Source organism: Harpia harpyja, chromosome 4 (genome assembly GCF_026419915.1).
Source record: "Harpia harpyja isolate bHarHar1 chromosome 4, bHarHar1 primary haplotype, whole genome shotgun sequence".
In the NCBI taxonomy this organism is placed as follows: Eukaryota; Metazoa; Chordata; class Aves; order Accipitriformes; family Accipitridae; genus Harpia; species Harpia harpyja.
In genome coordinates this window covers 57,193,727-57,199,844 of record NC_068943.1, presented here as the reverse complement: position 1 = coordinate 57,199,844, position 6,118 = coordinate 57,193,727, and positions in this window count along the sequence as shown.

Sequence of the window (6,118 nt, the reverse complement as noted above, 5' to 3'; positions counted from 1 at the left end):
ACACGCATACACTGAAAAAATAACATCTATGAGGACTGCAGTGGCCCAACAAGCTTTCAGCCACAGGTGTTGCTTTTTCTTACAATCCAGTAAACACTGCATATGGAGGTACATGGCTCAGCTGCTCGAGGGAGCCTTGTTGCAATGTGGAGCCTTTGCAGTGCTCCCACCTGGCTTCAGCAGTTGCTGGATTAGAGCCTGAAAGTGGAGAGTGTGTTTTGTGAGCTCTGCAGAAGTAGCTTCAGTATGAGAATGAGACAGTCCTGGCTGATGTGAAAAATGAATGTGGCAGGGAGCTGCCATCTGTGTCTGTGAGTTGTTTTTGTTGTGTGGGATGGTGATATAAATGAAGTCTGAATCCGATGCATGAAGAATAATTTGAATGTGGTTACTTCATCACCTTTTGAAGGTATTTTAGGAACTGCTTTACCTCTTAAAATGGTGGGTTGGTGATCTGCAAGCCAAGCAAACAAAAAACACCCTTCAAAAATCTCTGACTGAAAACAAGGTTCTTCTTTTGTTATTACTTGTGAGACTTCTTGAAATAGAACTTCTCATTTGGCTTCAAAATAAGTTTGTTGGTTTTTTTTTTTTTCCTGGATTAGAACATAGAGCTTCCTGCTTTGCATTTAGAACCAAAACTGTGGCTTTCCACACTTTGTTTCTGGTTCTTGTAGATTGCTTAATCTTTTTCTTTGTTTGGTTGAAGGGAGAATAAAACTGTGTGTGAAAGCTGAGGAAAATGCCGCTTTTCATACTGCATTGGACTTCCATTGTAAGTGTAATGTGGTATAGCGAAATTCTTCACCTTCCCTGCATAGACTCTGCCTTTTTCTAAAATGGCAACACGTTACCCTTTCTTTCTCCATCCCACTAAAAGATGACTGAGAAGGAGGGAGGACAGGAATTGAAGGCAAATGCTGATGAAACTGATGGATTTTTGCTTCCAGCAGTTGAAAGAGAGGGAAATTACATTAATAATTTTTTAAAATTTGCCTTCAGTATGTCTTTCACCAAAATCTTGAATATTAATAAACCAGAGTGATCAAGGGAGAGGAGAAGGAACTGGGGATCAACTAGTTTAATTTAAAAAAAAAAAAAAAAAGACAAAAAATCCAAAACTAGACACCCCAATCTTCCCATGTCCGCAAACCCAGATGTTAAAAGGACATTGAGAACTTTCTTCTTAGAGTATTGCCGTTATCCCCTTTCTCTTTATCAAATATACTAGAACAACCTGTTGCAGACTGATAGAGTATCCATTATACAAATCAATGTATAATCAGTCTTTTCATGTACCTATGTCCACACCATAAGGAAAAGCCTGAAAATCCTTTCTTAAGCACAGAAGTATATAAAAACAAAAAACTATCTCTTTTGTCCTTTATTGCTTCTGTTATCTGTGTATGTAGGTGTCCTGCTTTGAAGGCTTAAGTTACTGTGTGTCTCCCTCGTATGTGATGGTGAAAGTACAGTAACAAAATCAACACGCATGTGTGAGACATTTTTGAATAATAGGAATAGTTGTTTGTATCAGATTTTTAGCACTCCTATGCAGTTTTCTGATTAATAAAAGGAAATATTTCATCTTTCTGGTATGTAACTGGTGAAGTAAGGTTAGTTTTTTCTTTTTTTTTAAACTTAATATTTTTACTTAAAGGAAGGCTTTTTTTCCCAAGTTACATCTCCAGTTTCCTCTTTCTCCTCTTCCCCCAACCCCACCTCCTTCTTCTTAAAGCTATTTTGACCTAAAGTTCCTAATGTAAAAAGAGAGCTTGTGCCTCTGCTTTGTAGGCATCATAGAGTGGAACTTGGATACATAAACATAAATGCCTAATGGCATTTTAGATGTGCTACAACATACCATGTGGTCTGTAGTAACCCCTCTAGAACAGCAAAAACTTCCTCTCATCTCCTCATACCAACATGCTGCATATAGATGTTTAGTTACTTTATGGGTATTGAGTGCCATTATAGTCTCCCTATTTAAGCATTTGAGGAGCTGCCAGTGTTATTATCTCTAAGTACATCTGTTGATAAGAGTTGCATGTTAGAATGACTTTAAAGAGTAGTATAATTTAGTGATAAAATTGTCTACAGACTAGTGATGTTCAAAAACAAAGGTGCATTGGAAAAGCTGATTAGTTTGGTCAGCCACACTAGATGAAACTTGAGGCACGTTTCTGTTATTGGCTATACTGTCAAATGGCTATATACTTTATCTTGTGAAACCTAGGCGTTGGGATCTCCTGGCTAAATTGGTACAGTACTCTTGTTCTTTAGCATTGTGATGGAAAAATAGTGGAAGCTATTGAAAATATTCCCTCAATTGAACAGATGAATAAAGTTCTTATGGGGTATTGTCATATTTCATTTATTACCTGTAAGATACTGCTGCTGCAAAAAATATTTTGCCTTTCTCAACTTTTCTTTTTTCCCCTGTTAGGATTAAAGGCTTAAGGTGGCTGGTTTGTTTGCTTTTTTTCCCTCTGTTCCCAACTTACTCAACCTATACCTTCAATTCAGACTTCAAGTTGAATCTTCCAATAGGTAGCATTTTGTGGCCTTTTGTGTTTGGTGTTCTGAGATCACAGATGTTTAAAAGCAATATTTGGTGTTACGGTTAATACATTATCTCATGGCCAACGGTGTCTTGTGGCATCTGGAGAAGTCTTTGTGTAGAGCTTCAAGTGTTTGGCATCTCAGCAACAAAACAGCCTATGCAGTCGACATTCCTGTATTGGCAAGCAGCAGCTCCTTTGCCTGTTGAGATTTTTAAGGACCATGCATTAAAACCAGCACGTGGCATTCGAACAATATTTTAAAATGTGGATCAAAAAAGTTAATGTTGTACCTAATTTGCATGCTCTAGCAGTCTGATTTTTATCCCCCCCCCCCCCCCCCCCCGGCTTTGTAAATCCACATTTGCTGGACATGGGTGGCAATGTTGGACAGGACAATTCTGAGGAGTTGGGGGCGGGAGGGGGCACTGCTGGTAACTGTGCCGGTACATAGAATTATCCTTTCGGGTTTCATCTTGGCAGGTCCCGTGGGACCTCTGAGTTTGCTGTCCATGACCTCTCTTCTTGTCCCCCTTCTACTCACAGTTGTAGCTTGGGTTTTTTTGGTTTACCAGAATCGTAGAAGTGCATCTAGCCCTTAGCACTGAGGCCTGAAAAAAAGCAGCACACCACCAACCCCCAATTCTTAGTGGTGGTGTGCTGATCAGAAGCCGCTGCTGACTCACAGTGTTAAATGCAGCAGATGATTTCTTCCATGGTTTTGGGGACAGACTTTTCTGAACAAGCAATATGCTGAAAAACAACCACAAAGTGTCAGGATGCTCTTGGGAATCTGATACGCCTCTACCCAAGTTCATTTGGAGAGAAAATAAAAAAATAACACCACCACCACCCAAATTCTCTCATCTGTATGCCTTTATTACCTTTCTGTCAGCTCTGGTGGCTAAAGCAGCTGATCCCAGTCCTGAGCCCAACTGTTCTGTCTTCCTTTGGGATAACTGTTACTTGGTACCTTCCAGAGATGACCGGGATAGAGACACGAAAAGTTAGTGCCTGCCTATCGGCAGAAACACTTCTTGACAAAATTAGCTTTGAAATTTGAGTGGTTTAATGAAGAAAAATCTGTGTTGATTAAACATCTTGTGCATTATTTTTCGTTTAGTCTGACTGTTAATGGCAATGGCCCAAAACCACATCCTGCACCATGATGAAATAAAGCCACACTGTCAGCTCCTCCCTTCAAAAATGGAGCACTGCAATACTAAGTAGTTGCAAGGAAGGTGCTAACACCACAGGCAGTTTTGGAAATGCAGAAATAAAATATGGACCTCAGGTTGAGCTTCAGTGCCAGCATTTTGATGTCCAGCTTTGTGCAGCAGCTCAGGACATTTTGTGCAGCAGGGCAACTTTTTTTCATCCCAGAAGCCTGGCTGGTTTGAGTCCGTGTTGCATAGTTGGAGTGTGTGGGCAGAGGACATCCTATTTGCTCTGCACCACATAAGCTTCATGTGCTCTCTCAAAAGGCCTGTCTTAGGAAGGCTGAGCGGGCAGGAAGGTAAATGGCAGGAAGGCCGTGTGGGTAATGCGATGCCTGGGCAATGGGCACCTCGGGCACCTTTCTGCAGCTGACATCTTCTGAGTAGGAGGGTAGAATTGGTGTGTGAATGCAGTGGGAAGGTCAGTGGGGTTTGCTAAAGTAGAACTTTCCACTTCCTCAAAAACATACACTGGGCACTGGAGCAGAAAAAGGGTTTCACCAGCCACCTAAGTGTGAGGATAGCTGGTTCATGTCCTGAGCTGGTAGGTGGGCTTTACATGTGTGACCTTAGCTGCTGAGGATGCTCTCTGGGGAAGGATACCTACGCATTAGCGCTGATTCAGGCACCAGTATGATCCTCCTGTTTCTGGCATTTCAGTAGTTTTTGTTTGCAGGTAGGAGGGGAAAGAGATGTGGCAGTACAAACCAGCTAGTTTACGAAGTGCCGCTGTTTGGACCGATGGATGCTGCGGGGGTGTCTTTAAAGGAAAGAGAGCACATCCAGCTTGCAGTGGAGCTGAGAGGCTGAGTAGGTGGTGCAGAGGCAGAGATGGGTAAAACAGAAGACCAGAACTGATATAATGGAATCTCCAGGAGGACTTAAAACCCTTAAAGGAGGGGCTCAGAGTCGGAGGGGAAGCAAGCTTTGTGTTCATGAGAACTTGTACTTAAATGCTTGTTTTTTTCTTTCAGTAGTAGATTTTTCATGAAAAACTTACACCACTGCTACTCCAGGTTTAAAGATCCAGGCCTTGTCTAATTACATAGCTGAGTGTTAATTCCTTGTGTGTTTAAAGAGGCACAGCCACCTGATCTGGACAGAGGTAGAGGCATGACAGATGCTGGCGATTCCTACACTCATAAGAGAATGGGGAAAAGCTACAGCTAAGTGCACAGTGAAACAACCCTGTGTCAGGATTTATACCAGAATTATTCTATTTAAAAATTGTATCCTGAAACAAATACATGAGAACTGACAGCTGAGGGGCAGGAAAGGACCAGAAAGAGGGGATAAATGTCTGGGAGTTACAGAGACTGGAGGTAACAGGAGGAGGCTGGGTGAGGAGAAGGGTGTGAGGGCCTAGATCCATTATTGTGCACTTTTCCTGTCTTATGATTAATAAATTGGGCACTCCTGAGGTGATGAGAATGTACTGCTAGTATTATTTTCTTCATTATTAATTTATATGCACTTTTTTTCACTTCTAGCTCTCTTAAAGTCAGAGTAAAACACTGTCAGCAGGAAGTGAGGCAGCACCTTCAGTGGAAAAACTGTTGCGCTTGGGTGTGTGGGGTTTTTTGTTTCTTTTTTTTTAATTTGAACTAACTAGATATAATCTTAGAGCAGAATAGCTAATATAAAGGAAGCAGTGTTTGCAATTCATTGAGCTGTGTGCTACACCCACTATACTTAGCAATGCTCTTTACTCTGAGTTACACTTCAGCCATGTTTGGCAGCAGGGTGATAGCAGAAGCTTCAGTGAATTCTGGGTACTGCATCCATTTTGGCTAATGTAGTAGTCATCTCTTTTGGCAGTAAGGGGAGGTGTTATGCATCTTTATAAAACCTAGTGCAACGGGGTCCTGATCCTGGGACTAACACTCACCTATAAGGAATAAATTGCAAAAGATGTATAAGAAACATTATCCAGTCACACAATGTAATTGATGAGAAAGCTGTCTCAATTAGATATGCTACTCATGGTTTAGAAAAGCTACTGGTGCTTACGAACTGAAAACTGTTCTAATGGGGAAAATGTAGGAGGCCGAGGGAAGTAGATCAGTTTTGATGAAATCTGTTGAATGCTCCAAACTAGAAAAGGGATCAGGTACATACTGTTCTTGGAAGCATTTTAGAACTACCAGTTTTATCTGGCAGTTCTGTTTCTTCCTTGACCTGTAGATAGGGGTGCCTCCAATAAACAGCCTGTGAGCCCAGGCACCTGCAGTAAAGGGGAGTAAACTAAATATTTTCACCAGATATTCTGCAATGGTTAAATAATTGTGAGAAAATAAAAATGCATAAGTTGGAAGCAAGTTTACACTAATGGTTTGTTTA